Raw genomic sequence first — 19,336 nt, 5'->3', positions numbered from 1 at the left:
GGAACACAATCAAACCAATAGCATGGTCTGTGGTCTAAATTCCGGATATTGTCAACCCCAACATTTAATTATATTTTAGTAGATGCTTAATGAAGGATATTAAACTATTCATATAGCATCTATCTTCTTCAGAGTTGATCAATTTATTCATTCCTAATCTTAAACCAGCTTTGTGATATATTTTAGGCTTCTAAGGGAAAAGTAACAAATGCAAAAATATTTCAAATGCAGGGAGAAGAAGTAGGTTCACATCACTGAACATGAAAGAGATACCCATACATGTTTCCAAGGTCAAACCAAAGGCTATCATTATATGGTTCTTAATTTTATCACTGATGGTGATGCAGAGGACTTAAAAAAATTTAAGCTGCTTCATCTTGAGTCATGTGAGCGTTGAGATTATTTGATAGAAAGAAATAATAAGAAAGAATTCAGTAGAGAGAAATAGATGATAAAGGAGTGGGAGAAAAAAAGTAAAAGAAAGGAGGAAGTGAGAAGCTATTAGAAATAAGTTCTATACTTGAGCAACAGATAAAAATGGAATGATTTGCTGATTAGTATAACTGAAAATATGGGGATGGGTGGATTCTGCAGGACAGCATCTGGATTAAATACTTTATAAGAAAAAATGTAATTCAGCAAAAGTCTTTCTCTTCTGTGATAACATGACAGACACTTCAGTGCCTACTTGCCTCAAAAAGAGGAGCTTGACACAGAGCAGCAATCAGAAGCTATTTACTCTTTCATAATTAGACCAGAAAGGAAAGGACATGTTTTTTTAGAATATGTTGCCGAATAATTAATGAAGTTGACAAGTTGAAGGCAATTTTCTGGTTCTTATTTTGACAACAACTTAACTTTGTTTTTTATAACCCAATGATGCTGGATAAAATAAAACCAATTGACAGAGAAGTCAGGACAGGACTTGGTTGTTTCTGAATATGAAAAATATCTAGAAAGATGCTTCATCTTTATCCTTTACCTTATTCTGTTGCCATCATAGCATATATGAATTCAGTTTTTAATTACTTATTTTTAATTTTTAAAATATATAACAAATCATGCATAGCAAAAGTTTTATTCTGTAGAATTGATACTCTCATTCTCTCATTGTTACATTTCACTCAGTCACAGCTTAGAGAAGTTGTGTAATATTGCCAAAAAGAATGGCTCTTTTGATTTCCACATAATTTTTCCAGTGATTGTTTTTACTCTCTTCAGGGGTTAATTTCTTGTAGTAAACTGTTACATAATCATCCCCAGTGAATCGAACCTCCTGGTATTCATTCTCTTGTATAATCTCCTTTCATAATGATGTTAGGCTTTGCCATATGACTTCCTCTGGTCAGTGGGACATCAGTAAATGTGACACAGCAGAAGTTTCAGTACTTGTACCTGTGTGTCATCCCCTTTTAATATGCTATTGATTACCATATGAAGAAGCCTGATCTAGTCTTCTTAAAAGACCACGTGGAGCAAGAGGTCCATCCCTCAGCTCTCTACCAAATGAGTATAGCCACTTTAGTGAGCCTAGGTGAGACTAGGGAAAGATCCATCCAGGTAAGCCCAACACAAATTGCAGAATGGTGAACAAATAAAGTATTGTTTTATGTCACTAAGTTTTAACAACCAATTAGTTATTCAATGACAGGTAATAGATAGCTACACCTCCTCTGAATGAATATAATTAAATACAACAGAGATAAATGTGGGGGAGACTGCCTTGATTCAAATGATCAGTGGTCTAGAAATGTGAGAAGGTAAACTATTTAGACAAGAGATAGCCAACAAACTGGGGATTGTGACTGATCACAAGTATGGAAGATATTAAGATATCAACCCAACAACCATCGTCCCCATATGTTTTTTGCTAGCAGAACCCTGAGTTTGTGTAAAAGTGGTCAAGTGCTTTAGGGACTGCGAAGTCCCTCCAGACTCCAAGAGGTGAATCTTGATTAACTTAAGTCAGTCATGGTAGTTCCTTTACGCTCATTTTTGACTGGTTTAGGAACAGGCATGTGAAACAATTCTGGCAAAAAAAAAAAAAAAGAGCAAGTGTTTTGGAAGTACATGTTTTTTTTTTTTTTAATCTTAAAAGGGGTATCTAAAAGAAAACAGTCTCCATTATTTCTGTCTTTGCATGTTTTGTAAGAATGAGATTCTTAGAAAAGCAGCAATCAATTGTGAAGAAACAAACCTGAGGACAGAAACCAACATCCACATCAAAGAATAAAGAAATGTTAGGTGTTTATTTGAATAATTAGACAATAGTTTCTGTAATCTAAATGTGAGATGTGGGTATTTTGCTTTGCTTCTTTCTCTTGCACATTGGGAATTGAAATGAGAAGGTGTTTTGACTAATTTTTCTAACTAATGTTTTGCCTCCTATGCTTGCAATTAATTTACTTTTCAGTATTGTTTGGTCTTTTAAAAACTGGTTAGAAACTTGTAAGAACATTACAACTCTATCACCTTTTCCGAAAATAAATGTGAACAATCGATTCTACATTCTTGATACAAGAAATGTTACAATGAACGCTGGAATCTCAAAAAGACTTCTCTCTCTGGAGCAATGCAATTAGATTTTCCAGTGATTAAATGGGTCATCGCCGACAAGAAGTTATTGCTCAGGGCATAAGATTGTACTTCATTCCATCAAAGTGATGCTCAAGTTCAGAAAGCCGCACAGAAAGCACCCTTAGACAAACACAGACGTGGGAAAGGAATAAACTTGTGAGGCTCCATCAATTTCCCCATTTGGTTCTCCGGCCTCTTGCGAAACTGTCTGACCTCCGGCATCTTCGGAAACGCAGACGCTGAGGAAGCACGGACAGAGAAGAGCTTGGGATCTCTGCGGGCCCAGCCCAGGCCAGTAACCTGCAGCAAATGACTGACGTCCCAATCCCTAGTCTGGGGACTGGGGGCTGGGGCGGCGCCACGCTGCTTTCCCGGGAGCCAGAAGACTCTGCTGGACCACCGAGCTCACGTGCAAAAAAGCTCGCGGCTCGGCCTCTGCCCCTGTGACAGGCGCCCAGGGAAAGAAGAGAGCCCTGGCTTCCTCAGGAGTCGGGGGATGGGGATGGTAAGGACGCCGCGCCGGGGTCCCTCTCCTCTTGGGGGTGGACGTGCCAGCAGATCAGGCTGTTTTCCTGCGAGGACGGAAAGGGAAGGCTCGCTCCTGTCTCCTCAATCCCAGGGCCCCGTGGAGCCCCCATTCTGCGCTGGAACTTCGCCTCTTCCCTACAGTGTCTCCCCCCAAGTCTCAGGCCGAGCTTATGCCTTCTTAGAGATCGGCTTCTGTCGCTCTGGCCCTTTCAAATCCTAGAAAGCAGCCTGCGGAGAGAGAACCGCGCGCTGAAGTGCGAGTGGCCACGCGCCTCCCGGCGGGCGCCAACAGCTGCCTCGGGACAGCCGGCGGAGCTAGGCGGCTGCGTCCGTGGGCACCCCGCCCCTGCCGGGCACCACCGCCCCGCGCTCGCGCCCTACACCCTACCTGGTGCCTCCGATCCGCCTCACATCCCTCGGGGAGCGCCGCTAATTTGCCGGGGGCAATGCGCAGGGAGCCGGCCTCAGGGTTCCGAAGCTCGCACAAGTGGGAGGAAGGCGAGGAGGGGAAGGAAGGCAGATGCCCGCTGTGACTGTACTAAGCTGGTATTGGACTCCCTAGGCAAGAAGCCTTTTAAAATAATTTCATTAAATGCTTTTTTGCTGATGATAATGACATCAATAATAATAAAAGAGATCCTGGCGCTCACATTCGTCTGTAAGAGTTTGGTAGCAGATCTCTTGGTGTGACCATCATTCATGCTTTCCATGAACACGCAGTGAGCACTTACTGTGCGGCAGCTCTGCTCGTGCTTGACTAGCATCATCCTAGCCCCTCCCAGGCCTCTCAAATATGAACTTCCCCCGTGTTTTCAGGAGCACTGCAAGGTAACTGTTACACGTAGTTTTCAAAAGGTCTGGAGAGCCTGGTGACCATGACAGAGAAAGGCACAGTCATACATAGGAAAATGATGTCTAATTTACTTGTATTGTTCCAGGCTCCATGCCAGAGTGAGGCCTAGGTTTTGATCCTCTGGAGAAAATGTACCAAAGTCGATGGTTTGAGGGACATCAGTCACTGCCTTGTGGAAGACTAGGAAGACTGGAAAGATTATTTTTCTCATGCTAAACTGTTTACCTTTTTTTTTTTTAAGACAGGATCTCCCTGTGTTGCCCAGGCGGGACTCAAACTCCTTCGCTCAAGCGATCCTCCTGCCTCAGCCTCCCAACAGCTGCGAGTGCCATCGTGCCCTATTACTTTTGTTTAAAAAGGTTCGAATATGTAAAATCAGTTCTATTTAGTCAAAGAGTTACAATTATAGCTCAACTAAATCTGCAGTCAATATAAGTATTCACACCCTAAGAAAAAGCACCACAAAATGATGACTGTGATCGTAAATGGTTGATTGGTTTCCTGTGTCCACAATGGACAATATTATGAAGCACAAACAGGAAAACATGTTTATTAAGAAGTTTTTTTTTCCTTCCAGGAAATTCTGTAGGTGAAAATGTTGAAATTGTCAGTTGAAATATCTGGTGAAGTCTAACATTACCATTAAATAAAACGCAAGTGACAGGAGAGTACTGATGTATATTCCTCTTGGGAGATTAACTCTTTCTCTGCTAGTTCCCCCCTCACACCCCCACCCCTGAATTTGCCCACAGCCATGGCAGGGCCGTCCGTGTTTGGGGATGCCAGGCAGACGTAATTCGGCTTCAGAGCGCGTTGTTTAAGCAAAAGGGTGTGTGTACGTTCCCCAGGCGTCCAAGGACGGGCAGGCTGGCAAAGGCTGGCCCTGGACACCGCTGGGAAAGGACACCACCGGGTTGGCTGCTGTTGCTGCTGGGGCTACTCCTCCCCGCCCCGGCCCTCCTCCAGCTTCTCCGCCGCAGCCGCGCTTCCTCCTCCGGGGCTCTCGCAGCTGTTTAGGTTTAAGGTACAGGAGTAATTTCAAGCTTTTTCTGATCCCACCCCACCCGCTCCCACACCCCGTGAGACTGGCCTCTGGGCACCACGGGCTCTTCTGTCTCCATCCAGCTCAAATCGAAGCTTGGAGAGGAAGCCCCACAGCTGCGATTCGACCCTGCCCCAGCCGACCGAGATGAAAGCAGCTTGCGGAGGCTCCTCGGGCACCTGGCGCGGGCACTCGAGGGAAGAAGCCCTGCGCCGAGCAGCGCAGCCTCGGCTTTTGAAGCTGCCCTCTATGCACTTCCTTCGGCTTCCAACCCGAATCTACGCCCCATCCCCAGAGCGGGCTGGGTGAGGTTGTGCGGCAGCAGCAACCCCGAGGGAAAGAATTTTGTTTCTTTTTGAGGCCCTGCTGCATTTCTGGTTCCCAGCCCGGAGCAGGGGGCGCCTCGCTCCCCGGAGTCCCACAGGCCTGGGCCGCAGCTGGGCCGGCGCGGTCGACAGGTGTGTGACGCCGAACCCCAGAGCACTGGGAGGCGGCTGGGAGCCAGGGCAGAACGCCCGGGGCGCATCCTCAGGGAGAAATCATCTGGCGTTCAAGCCGCTCTCGAGTCTTTTGCTGGATCTGCAGATCGGCTCACTCAGCAGGAGCCCAAGGAGCAGAACCTGGGCACGCCAGACTTTGCAGTCGCGCACGCCACCCAGCGCCCGCCTTGCGCTGGTCTCAGCCGGCATTCCCTCTATTAGGCAGATCGCTTAGCGCTTGGGTCGGTTTTAGTTCTCCAGGGTCTCTCTCCAAAGGAAACGCAGTGTAGTCGTTACCTCTCTACTCTCAGCTCCTAGAGCGATACCGGGCACACAGCAGCGCACAGTAAAGTATTGGTTCTTTCATTTAACATGTGTCTGTTGAGCACTCACTATGTCCTAAATACCGCAAGGCCTCTGGCCTCGGGAAGCTTAATTTGAATGGGAAAAGAACAAGGTATTGTTCTTGCATTGCTATAAAGAAATACCTGAGGCCGGGTAATTTATAAAGGAATTTATAAAGGTAATTTATAAAGGAAAGAGGTATAGTTGACCCACAGTTCTTCAGTCTTTACAGGAAGAATGGTGCTGGCATCTGCTCAACTTCTAGGGAAGCCTCAGGAATCTTACAATTGTGGTGGAAGGTGAAGGGGGAGTAAGCACGTCACATGGAGAGAGCAAAGGCAAGGGAAAGAAAGAGGGAGAGAGAATGGACGATGTGATTGGAGGGATCTTCCACAGTGATCAGCTCTGTGTCCTGTGGACAAATTACCTGCTTTCTATGGAATTTGGTATATTTTCTCTTTACCTAGGTAGGAAGATTTAGGTATAAATGTAACCTGCAATTCCAGTCCTTTGGAAGAGGACTTAAAGAGGACAAAGACTTAATAAGTGAGAGGAAAAAAATGAGGGGAAAAAAAGAATAAAGTGAAAGGGGCACCCAGACCGCCCAACGATTAAAAACAAGCCCATAGCCAAGCACGGTAGCATGCACCTGTAATTCCACTTACGGGGGAGGATAGTTTGAATCCAGGAGTTTGAGGCCAGCCTGGGCAACATAGTAAAACCCCCATCTCAAAAAACATGCTGGGGCTAACCACATGTCTCGTTTTCCCTTTTCACAAAGAAGCATCATGAGTTTAAATCATATGAACTTTTCTCTGTTTTTAATTTAGTTCAAGGACTGCCAATCAAAGGAACTAGAATCATAAAACAGGTACATCCTGACAACCTCACCCTGAAGTGGGAATACCACTACCCCAATACTTCTAGCTTTCTCTTAAGCCACTTTAGCTTCTGGCTTTGAAAAAGACCTGTGAGGCCTGAGGTAAGAGAAAAAAGACAAAGTGTTTCTTCTTATGTTCTTTGAACAGAATGCCCCTGAGAGTCTAACCTCTGGGAGGCACACTTTTTTCACTTCAGCTCCTGAAAATGACTTTGTAAAGGAAACTGATTAGTTTGGATGGAGGGATGATGGAGTCAGATGAAAAAGTCAGGAAGATAAGTTCAGGGAAGTAAGACCAAATGAAAGATTCCTGAGTTATTAGCCAGACTTTTACTGGGATGTGGAATTAGGTTTACAGTCTGTGATTAAGAGGTTGAGCTGTTTTTTTCAGAAGTGTGGTACCCTGTCTAGTGGGCCTCTTTGAACTTAGATTTTGGGTCTGTAAAGCTTTTCATTTTTTTAATCACATTTTCTGAAGAATTCCATACATAGTCCCAATATTAGGAAGTAGTCCTAGCAGTTATTATTATTCTAATTTTTTAAATGAGCCTCAGATAAGTTACTTATCCAAAGCCACATGGTTGGTTAATAGAGGAGCCTTTGTTAGCATCTGGGTCTGATACTCAGCTCAGCGTTCTGCCCACCATTCTGCAACAGGAAAAAAATTTTTAAAACTTAACCAATAAATATCTATTGAGGACCTATTAGTAGCTCAGCACAGTAGGAAGGCCTGTGGAACTGTGCTATTTGCTGGTCCTTAATGTGTTCAACTTTGACACATACCTGCTTTGTTCCTTCTTGGCACTACCAGTATAATATAGAAGTCATACACACTCTAGGCACACAGTCTGGAATTACTTCCTGGCTCCAGGATTCTACAGCCACACTTCATTTTATTGTGTTTCACAGATATTGTGCTGTTTACAATAGAAAGTGTGTGGCAACTCTGCATTGAGTACATCTATTGGTGCCATTTATCTGTTATGGTGATCTGCGATCAGTAATCTGTGGTGTTATTGTTGTAATTGTTTTGGGGTTCCATTAACCATATTTATGTAAGTCACCAAACATAATTGATAAATGTGTGTGTTCTGACTGCTCTACCGATTGGCAGTCCCCACCACTTCCCCTCTCCTCGGGCCTCTCTATTCCCTGAGACACAACAATGTTGAAATTAGGTCAGCTACACCCTACAATGGCCTCTAAGTGTAGGGTGAAAAGTGAAAGTGTTCAAGTGAAAAGAAAAGTTGCATGTCTCTCACTTTATATGAAAAGCCAGAAATGGTAAGCTTAGTGAGGAAGGCATATGGAAAGACAAGATAGGCACAAAGCTTGGCCTCCTACACCAAACCGTTAGCCAAGTTGTGAATGCAAAGGAAAAGTTCTTGAGGAAAACTAAAAGTGTTGTTCCTGTGACCATACAAATGACAGGAAAGCAGGACAGCCTTATTACTGATGCAGAGAAAGTTTGAGTGGTCTGAATAGAAAATCATACTAGCCACAATACTCCCTTAAACCAAAGCTTATTCCAGAGCAAAGCGCTAACTCTCTTTAACTCTGTGAAAGGTGAGAGAGGTGAGGAAGCTGCAGAAGAAAAGTTTGAAGCTAGCAGAGGTTGGCTCATGGGATTTAAGGAAAGATGTGGTCTCCAAAACATAAAAGTGCAAGGTGAAGCAGCAAGTGCTGATGCAGAACCTGCAGCAAGCTATCCAGAAGATCTAGCTAAGATTGCTGATGAAGGTAGCTATACTTAACAGTAGATTTTCTATGTAGGTGAAACAGCCTTCTATTGGAAGAAGATGTCATCTAGGATGTTCATAGCTAGAAAGAAATCAATGCCTGGCTTCAAACTTTAAAGGAAAATCTTCTGGAAAGGATCATCATTTGTCATAACCATTAAGAACATTTGTGGGCTGGGTATGTTAGCTCACACCTGTAATCCCAGCACTTTGGGAGGCCAAGGTGGATGGATTGCTTGAGCACAGAAGTTCGAGACCAGCCTGGGCAAAATGGTGAAACCCCATCTCTACAAAAAATACAAAAATTAGCTGGTCGTGGTGGCATGCACCTGTAGTCCCAGTTACTCAGAGGCTGAGGTGGGAGGATCATTTGAGCCCAGGAGGTGGAGGTTGCAGTGAGCTGGGATTATGCCACTGCACTCTAGCCTGAGCAATAGAGCAAGACTCTGTCTCAAAAAAAAAAAAGTTAAAGTGTTAAAAAAAAATTTGTAACTCATGGGAGGAGGCTAAAATATCAACATGTTATTCACAGGAGTTTGGAAAAAGTTGATTCCAACCATCGTATATGACTTTGAGGGGTTCAAGACTTCAGTAGAGGAAGCAAGTTCAGGTGTGGTGGAACTAGCAGAACTAGAAGTGCAGCTTAAAAATGTGACTGAGTTGCTGCAACTCATGATCAGACTTGAAGAGATAAGGAGGTACCTCTTACAAATGCTCAAAGAAAGCGGTTTATTGGGATGGAAGCTATTCCTGGTGAAGATGCTGTGAACATTGTTTAAATGACAACAAAGGAATTACAATACTACATAAACTTAGTTCATAAAGTATTGGCAAGGCCTGAGAGGACTGACTCCAATTCTGAAAGCAGTTCTACTGTGAGTAAAATGCTGTCAAACAGCATAGCATGCTACAGAAAAATGTTTTGTGAAAGGAAGAGTCTACCGATGCAGCAAGCTTCACGGTTGTCTCTTTCTCTTTCTTCTTTCTTTCTTTCTTTCTTTCTTTCTTTCTTTCTTTCTTCTCTTTCTTTCTTTCTTTCTCTTTCTTTCTTTCTTTCTGAGAGATTTTAACACATGTCTCATAGTAACTGATAGAAAAAAGCAGACAAAAAGATCAGTAAGAATATAAAATATTTAACCACATAATTAACAAACTCGCTGTACCCACAAATGTATAATAATAAACACACACCTTTCAAATCAGAACACTTCAGTTAGTTTGCCATGAATACAGCAAATCATAAGTTGTCTTAGTTTTTAAAAATTACCACAGCCACCCCAACCTTCAGCAACCACTACCCTGATCAGTCAGCAGCCATTAACATGGAGGCAAGACTCTCCACCAGCAAAGATTATGACCCACTGAAGGCTCAGGTAATCATTAGAATTTTTACCATTAAGGTGTTTTTTGGCCGGGCATGGTGGCTTACGCCTGTAAGCCCAGCACTTTGGGAGGCGAAGGTGAGCGGATCACCTGAGGTCAGGAGTTCAAGACCAGACTGGCCAACAAGGTAAAATCCCATTTCTACTAAAAATACAATAATTAGCTGGGTGTGGTGACACACACCTGTAATCCTAGCTGCTTGGGAAGCTGAAGCATGAGAATTGCTTGAACCTGGAAAATGGAGGTTGTAGTGAGCTGAGATCATGCCACTGCCTTCCAGCCTAGGTGATAGAGTGAGACTCTGTCTCAAAAATGAAGTTTTTCTTTTTGTTTGTTTGTTTTGTTTCTGTTTTTTGGGGTTTTTTGTTTGTTTGTTTGTTTGTTTTGAGACAGAGTCTCACTCTGTTGCCAGATTGGAGTGCAGTGGCGCAATCTTGGCTCACTGTAACCTCCGCCTCCCGAGTTCAAGCGATTCTCTTGCCTCAGCCTCCCGAGTAGCTAGGACTACAGGCGCCCGCCACCATGCCCGGCTAATTTTTGTATTTTTAGTAGAGATGGGGTTTCACCATGTTGGCTAGGATGGTCTCCATCTCTTGACCTCGTGATCCGCCTGTCTCAGACTCCCAAAGTGCTGGGATTACAGGCGTGAGCCACCGTACCAGGCCAAAAGTATTTTTTGTTTAAGGTACATACATTGTTTTTTAGACATAATGCTATTCCATACTTAATAGACTACAATATACTGTAAGCATAACTTTTATGTGCACTGAGAAACAAACAAAAAAAATGTGTGGCTTCCTTTATTGCAATATTTGCTTTATTGTGGTGATGTGGGAATGAACCCACAATGTCTCCAAAGTGTGCTCATGTCTATGTGGACTTGGGCATGTTATTTAACCTTTCTCAGCCTAAGTTTTCTCATCCATAAAAAGAACATCATAGTAATACCTCCTTAACAGGCTTGTCAACAGGACCAAATAAAATGTGTGCATGTAACTGTTATTAACTAGGGTAACATTTCAGGTTGCTGAGTTAGATGTTTACTCCTGAGTTAGATTTTTACTGCTGAGTTAGATTTTTACATAGGTAGATCAAGAATTTATTACCCAGGAGCTGAATAAGGATTTCTGTTTTTAATAATGTGCATTAAAAGACTAGTGAGATTAAATGTGTTTCTACTGGCTTTACAATTTGTGAGTAAAGGTAGCATTACATAAAATAAAATCCTAGATAAAAAGTAGTATCGCTGGCTTACCAAATTCAAGTATTGTTTTTATCATAACTTGACTAAATCATGGCTTTCACATTAAGGAAAACTTTTAAATTAGCACATCCAAGGCCCTGGCCATAGGAGCCTGATCTTGCCTCCAGTGTTGTCACTAATTGTCTCTTCTTAAAGAAATACTTCCTGTAAGACCATTTAAACTTTTCACTATGCTCAATATGCCTTGATTTCCCCCTCCTATCACATTAGAAAGAGGGAGAAAAAAACAAAAATATAACAGCTTTTTCTCCATTTTAATCTATTCCCATTTACCCACTGTTTTAATAATTCACATAAAAATTATTTTCCAATTTCAATTGCAATTTTTTTTTTTTTTTTTTTTTGAGACAGAGTCTTGCTCTGTTGCCAGGCTGGAGTGCAGTGGCGCGACCTCGGCTGACTACAACCTCCATCTCCTGGGTTCAAGCAATTCTCCTGCCTCAGTCTCCCGAGTAGCTGGGACTACAGGCGTGTGCCACCATGCCCAGCTAGTTTTCTGTATTTTTTTAGTAGAGATGGAGTTTCACCGTGTTAGCCAGGATGGTCTTGATCTCCTGACCTCGTGATCTGCCCATCTTGGCCTCCCAAAGTGTTAGGATTACAGGCGTGAGCCACCGCGCCCGGCCCAAAAATGTTTCTAAGTTGCGATTTTTTTTTTTTTTTTTTTTTTTTTTTTTCTGAGACAGGGTCTCGCTCTGTCACCCAGGCTGAAGTGCAGTGGTGCAATCATAGCTCACTGCAATGTCAAACTCCTGGACTCAAGGCACCCTCCTGCCTCAGACCTGAGTAGCTAGGCTAGAGGTGTGTGCCCCTGAGCCTGGCTAATTTATTTTTATTTTTATTTTATTTTATGTATTCATTCATTCATTCATTTAAGACAGGGTGTCTCTCTCTCTATTGTCCAGGCGGGAGTGCAATGGCGCAATCTGGGCTCACTACAACCTCTGCCTTCCAGGTTCAAGCTATTCTCCCACCTCTGCCTCCCCAGTAGCTGGGACTGGCACGCACCTCCACACCTGGCTAATTTTTGTATTTTTTGGTAGAGATGGGGTTTCACCGTGTTGCCCAGCCTTAATTTTTTTCTAGAGATGGAGTCTTGCTATGTTGCCCAAGCTAGTCTTGAACTGCTGGGCTCAAGCGATTCTCCTTCCTTGACCTCTCAAAGTGTTGGGATTACAGGCATGAGCCACTGCATCCAGCCTAAATTGCAAATTTAAAGAGATTATGTCCTTTTTTCCTTTTCAGCGCTTTAAATGTCTTTGAAGGTCAATGCTTCTTGATTAGTACAAATGGCAAATGTACATTTTAAAATTTTTAATAAAAAACTAAACATCTGGCCAGGCATGGTGGCTCACACCTGCAATCCCAGCACTTTGGGAGGTCGAGGCGGGCAGATCACCTGAGGTCGGGAGTTCAAGACCACCCTGACCAACATGGAGAAACCCTGTCTCTACTAAAAATACAAAATTAGCCAGACGTGGTGGCGCATGCCTATAATCCCAGCTACTTGGGAGTTGAGGCAGGAGAATCGTTTGAACCGGGGAGGCAGAGGTTGCGGTGAGCCGAGATCGCGCCATTGCACTCTAGCCTGGGCAATAAGAGTGAAACTCCATCTCAAAAAATAATAATAATAATAATAAACTGAACGTCTTTGAACAGAAAAGTTTGGGAGCTGTTTCCTCAAAGAATATATAAAAATATAACAATGTTCCCTGATTTCAAGTCACTTTCAGATAAGTTTTGTTCTAAATCCTGATAAGTGGAACAAATAAAATAAGCATAGCCTACTGTGCCGGAAGTGTTCAGCTGAGCATCTGTCTTGACAACACTGAAAGTTATTTTGGTGACTTCTCAAAGCAAGTGGGATTTCAGTTAGAATTTCTATCAGATGGACCGTTTTTCCCCTCCCCAGGACACACTGTGCTTGTGGCCCCACAAAATTTGTTGTACTTCTTCTTCTTTTCCTATGTCAATTAGAATGCCAACAGAGTTTTAAAACAATAAAGAGATTTATTTTTACCTAAAAAAATGTCCGAGCAGGACAGTGACCATGGAAGTTAGAATCCACTAAGGAGTGTGTAGCAACTCACCTGCCAAATCAACTAAAAAAAAAAAAAAATCCGGATATAGGCACTTGAGAGGTTGTTTAATTCAATGGTTCCTCAACATTGTCACCATGAACTAATTTTTTTCATGCCCTTTGGTTCTGTCATCCTCAGCTTGTCTTCACAGTCATAGCACATCTGCCACACAACAGTGATCACATACAGCAGTTTCTCAACTTTGGAAGTTGGTATTTGGGGCTGAATAATTCATTGTTATGGGGGGCTGTCCTGTGCATTGCGGAATGTTTAGCAGCATCCCTGTTTTCTGCCCAGTAGATGCCCATAGCACTCTCCCCACAGTTACAACAAGCAAAAGCATCTTCACTCTTCAGTCATTGCCAAAAGTCCCATGGGGAGTGGGGGCAAAATCACCCCCAGAACTGCTCACTATAGACACAACAGTCAGTAGCAGAAAACAGACTGATTTTTTTTTCCTCCAAATACTTTAGTTTAAGACCTCGCTCAGAAGTTCTCAGCAGACTTCCTCCCCATGGCATTGGCTAGAATTGTCACTTGCTCATGCCTAAACCAACCACATACAAGGTAAATGGGAATCAATGCAGCCCTCAGACTCAGGCAAGTGAGATGCTATACCAACCCATACCTCAGCATCTTTGGAGTATATATATATATATATATATATATATATATATCACACACACACACACACACACACACATATATACACACACACACACATATACACAGACACATGTATATATACATATATGTATATACATATATACACACATATATACATACACACACACCTATGTATATATATTAAAAAATTTTTTGAGACAGAGTCTCACTCTGTCACCCAGGCTGGAGTGCAGTGGAATGATTCCAGTTCACTGCAATCTCTGCCTTCCAGGTTCAAGCGATTCTAGTGCCTCAGCCTCCCAAAGTAGCTGGGATTACAGGCTCATGCCATGTAATTAAAATTATGCCTACCTAATTTTGTATTTTTAGTAAAGAGTATTTTTAGTATTTTTAGTTTCACCATGTTGGCCAGGCTGGTCTCAAACTCCTGACCTCAAGTGATCTCCCCACCTCAGCCTCCCGAAGTGCTGGGATTACAGGCATGAGCCACTGCACCTGGCCTGGAGTGTATTTTTAAAGTAAACTTTGTATTAGGCCATTCTTGTATTGCTATAAAGAAATATCTGAGACTCAGTAATTTATTTTAAAAAACAGGTTTAACTGGCTCACAGTTCCACAGGCTGTACAGAACAGGCATCTCTTGGCTTCTGGGGAGGCCTCGGGAAGATTTTACTCATGGCAGAAGGTGGAGCAGAAGCTTGCACATCACATAGCGGGAACAGGAGCAAGAGGTGGAGGCTGGAGGGCCACACTTTATAGCAAACAGATCTCATCAGAACTCATTCACTATCATGAGGACAGCACCATGCCAAGAGGGATCCTCCCCCTGACCCAAACACCTCCCACCAGGCCCCACCTCCAACAATGAAGATTAGATTTCAACATGAGATTTGGGCAGGGACAAATATCCAAACTATATCAAACCTTTTATTTTGGAATAATTTAATTTAAATTTACAGAAAAGTTATAAAGATAGCACAGAGAGTGCCTATTTGTCTCTTACCCAGTTTCCCCTAATATTAACATCTTAACATAACTATGGCACATTTGTTAAAATTGAGAGACTGTTATTGCTTCATGACTATTAATCAATTTTCACAGTTTATTCAAATTTCACCAATTTTTCCTACTATGTCTTTTTTCTGTTCCAGGATCCCACGCAGGATACCACATTACACTTAGCAATTAAGTCTCCTTATTCCCCTCTGGTCTGTGACAGTTTCTCAGTCTTTATTTGTTTTTGATGACCTGGATATTTTTGAATAGTGCTGGTCAGATGTTTTGTATAATGTCCCTAAATTTGGGTTTGTCTGATGATGTTTTTTTTTTTCTCATGACTAGTTATAGGGTTACAGACTTTTAAGAGGAAGACCACAGAGGTAAAAGTAGAGTTCTCTCCTTATCACATCATGTCAGGAATACATACTACCAACACGACTTATCACTGTTGATGCTAACCTTGATCGCTTTGTTCAGGTAGTGTGTGCCAGGTGTCTCTGCTGTAAAGTTACTATTTTTTCTCTTTACATAATCTATTGTTTGGAAGCAAGACACTAAATTCAGCCCATACTCAAGGGGTGAAGCTTTAAATTCCATCTCTGGAGGGGAAACTGTCTACATGTATTATTTGGAATTCTTTAGTAAGGAGGATTTATCTTTTACCCATTTATTTATTTACTTAATCATATACTTACATATGTATGTCAGCATAGATCCAGGTATATTTATTTTATTATTTGGGTTAAAATACTATACTGTTTGGTTGTTATGGGTGGTTAATTTTAGGAGTCAACTTGATTAGGCTAAGTATGCCCAGGTAACTGGTAGAACATTATTGCTAGGTGTGGCTATGAAGTTTTTTCTCCTCAAAGAGAAAAAGGACATAGTAGGAAGAGATTTCAATCAGTTGACTGAGTAAAGAAAATAGCCCTCACCAATGAGGTGGGCATCATCCAAACTGTTGCATGATTAAACAGAACAAAAAGACAGAGGAAGGGTCAATTCACTCTCTCTTCTGGAGTCTGGACATCCATCTTATCTTCTGCCCTTGGACATCAGTGCTCCTGGTTGTCAAGCCCTCAGGCTTGGACTGAAACTACACCACTGGCTTTTCTGGATCTCCAGCTTGAAGATGGCAGGTTGTGGAATTTCTCGGCTTCTATAATCAAGCATGCCAATTATATATATAATCTCATATTGGTTCTGCTTCTCTGGAGAACCCTGACTAATATAGTTGTTGCTCATTATCATGTGGTTGTTCCCATTATCATTTCAATGTCTTGATGTACATTCTTCCACTTATTTCTTCTTGCTTAGATATAAATAAGTACACAGGCGTATAAATATGTTTGTATGTGTATTTATTCTATAGAAGAAATTTGGTCTGGAAGTCAAGTCTGAAAAGGATGATTGTTTTAGAAGCACCCTCAAGTAAGTCTAAAGCACAGTGAAGATTAAGGACCACCAACCATCCTAAGCCAATTATGGTTGTTCTCGTCAGGGCAGTCCCTAGTTGTGTGGGGCCCTAGACACTTTTTTTTTTTTTTTGGTGTGAAACCTCTATGTATATAAACAAAGGAAATAAGGAGAGAATGAAGTAGAATGGAATTAAAGCTGAAAGTTCATGATAAATAGAAAAACTAAGAGCATACAAACTAAAGCTACAATGCAGAGACTATGAAGCAGACAGAAAATACACAGAATGGGGAAATAGTATAGGCCAGTTGGAACAGGAAAACAAGAAACACACAAAAAGAAGTATGTCTCAATTCCAGATAGTTTTCTAGTTACAATTCTAGCGCCAATCCACGTTTCTTTTTTTAATGAACTGTAAATTTATGGAAGTAACTTTGCAATGAAAAAAGTTCAATTATAGTATGTAGATGTGAAAAAAATGAATAAAAACAAGGAAGAGAATTGGCCAATGCTGCAGGGATAAATAGCATAATGAAAGAAGTTAGGGGAGTATCCAGTTTACAGCCAGAAAGTGAGATCCATTCTGAGCTTTAGTTTGAAAAGCACATCAAAATCAATCATTTCAGAAGACCACTAGACAGATAGACTTCCCCAGAGTTTGCAGATCTGGTCTTTATTTTTGCAGACTCAGAAACATGAGCTGCCAGAGTACTAAGTCTAGTCTGTCTCTTGGGTGTAAATGCATTGATCAAGCTCATAGAAACTCATACATAAAAACCCAACCAGGCGCAGTGGCTCACACCCATAAATCCCAACAGTTTTGGAGGCTGAGGCAGGAGGATCACTTGAACCCAGGAGTTTGAGACCAGCCTGGGTAACATAGTGAGACCCCATCTGTAAAAAAAAAAAAAAAAAAAAAAAAAAAACCCTGCAAAAAACCTAATATATAATCTGTCACGGGATTAGAGTTAAAAAAAAAAGAAAAAACAATACAAATTAATTGATTTATAAAGATAATTGCCAATTGACTAAATACTTTTTTTACTGCTCATAGCATTATATTTCCATAGGCAAATTAATGTGGGAAACCAAATTATTATTGAAAGATTGCTTCATAAGTACAAAATTAGATCAATAGAAGTTGATTGAAGTTAGTGCTATCAAGCTATAACAATCTGATGCATCCACTTGTGTCCTAAGAACATACTTGCTGAAGAGCCTAGATACTTAAGTCTGTGGGCCAGAGCTGATTAACAATCTGAAGACACTATAGCAGTCAAAATAATAGTCTCCAAAGATGTCCTCATCTGAATCCCCAGAACCTGTGAATATGTCATGTTACATGGCAGGGAGGAATTAAGGTTGCAGATGGAATTTAGGTTGCTATTGAGCTGAATTTAAAATAAGAAAATTATCCTAGATTATCCAGGTAGGCCCAGGGTAGTAATCACAAGGGTTCTTTAAATGTGGAAGAAGGAGGTACAATTTAGAGTGATGCAATATGAGAAAGACTCAACTGGCCATGGCTGGTTTTGAAGATGAACGGGGCCATGAGCCAAGAAATGTGGAGACCTCTAGAAGCTGGAAAAGGCAACAATACAGATTATCCTCTAGATTCTTTAGGGAGGAATACAGCCCTGCTGACACCTTAATTTTAGCATAGTGAGATGCATATACGACTTTAGGACTTTTTTCTTTGTACAAGATTTTATTAAAGTTCTTTATAGAACACCATCCAGACTCCAGACACAGCTGCTAAGGAGACCCTGTTATGCTGTGGGGACTGGTTGGGACATGGCAGGTGGCTCTGGCTTCCTACCCTTCTGTTCTGAGATGGGAGTGGTGGAGAGTATCTCATCTTTGGGTTCCATGAACCCAAAGGTTTAAAAAATCCTCAGCGAAAAAAGGCAAATCTACTAGATAGCTCGTGATCTTTCTCCATGAACCCAAAGATGGGTCCCCTGCCCCTGGTCAGGCAGGGGCTTCCTAGGGCTAATCTTACCAGCTGGTTCCCAGGGAAGCATGATCTTCACCTTGATGCCCAGCACACCCTGTTGGAGCAGCACATGGTGCACACTGGTGTCAACATAGTATTAACAGGGTCCCAGCTGTGGATCATCAGGCCATCCACAAACTTCATGGATTTAGCCCTCTGTCCTCAGAGTTTCCCGGACACAATGACCTTGAAGCCTTTGGTCCTACGCTCCATGATGAACCGCAGCACACCATAGCAGGCCTTCTGCACAGCAAGCCCTCCTAGGTGTTTGTAACACAGAGACTCTGCCTGGACAATGGCACATATCTCTTGTGGACACCTTTTCGGCATAAAGCTCTAATTTACCCTCTGAAAAGCCAAACCTCTTCTGAACTACTGCAGTCAATTCCCAAATATGCCAGCCCTTCTCACCAAGAACATTCTGTGTTCTGGTGGCTAAGGTAAAGATTTCTGTCCTAGTTGGTGTAACTCAGACCTCAACTCCAGAGTAGCTATCTTCAGCCAGCTCCTGAATGAGAACTTCATTCCGTTCAGCTTTGAAGATACCATCAGTGACAAACTTCCTCTTCTTGGAAAACTGAACCACCATCTTGCTGTGGCACACCAGTGAAAGGAAAGGATGACATTTAGGACTTCTGACCTCCAGAACTGTAAAATAAGGTAATTTGTTATAGCAACAATGGGAAATGAACACAGACACCCTGCCAAAATTTGATCTTTCTGACCTCTATTTATGGATTCCATAAATTTTCCTTTCACCATCTTTTAAAGCAAACTAATATAATAACTTGGTGTAAACTTTTAGTTACATCACAATCCAGACAGGCTTCCCCAGCTGGATCACCTTGATTGGTGTTCACCAATTATTTGGACACTTCTTGTTCTGGCGAATCTTGTATGCGGGCCATTTCTTGATCTTGGGAATCTCCAGACAATAGGATTGAAGAGATCTGGCTCTAAGATTTCTTATTGATACATTTTGTTCTCTCAAAGGCCATTCTAGACTAACCAAAAATGAAAGGTGAATTCTGGAATCCCTCCAAATGTCTGGGGACACCAAATCTCGGAGTGTACAGGGCAGAACAAATATCTAATGGCATGAGTAAGCTGGCATATTGTAACCCAAC

The 19,336-nt window shown here is 42.1% G+C and overlaps 1 pseudogene; it reads right to left on the bottom strand.

The window, feature by feature from the left end:
* Nucleotides 1–17,982: 17,982 nt before the first annotated feature.
* On the bottom strand, nt 17,983–18,798 carry LOC100606270 (annotated as a pseudogene).
* Nucleotides 18,799–19,336: the final 538 nt, after the last annotated feature.

Source organism: Nomascus leucogenys, chromosome 3, assembly GCF_006542625.1.
Source record: "Nomascus leucogenys isolate Asia chromosome 3, Asia_NLE_v1, whole genome shotgun sequence".
In the NCBI taxonomy this organism is placed as follows: Eukaryota; Metazoa; Chordata; class Mammalia; order Primates; family Hylobatidae; genus Nomascus; species Nomascus leucogenys.
The sequence above is the reverse complement of the archived record's forward strand: the minus strand, read 5'-3'. Positions and strand labels throughout refer to the sequence as shown.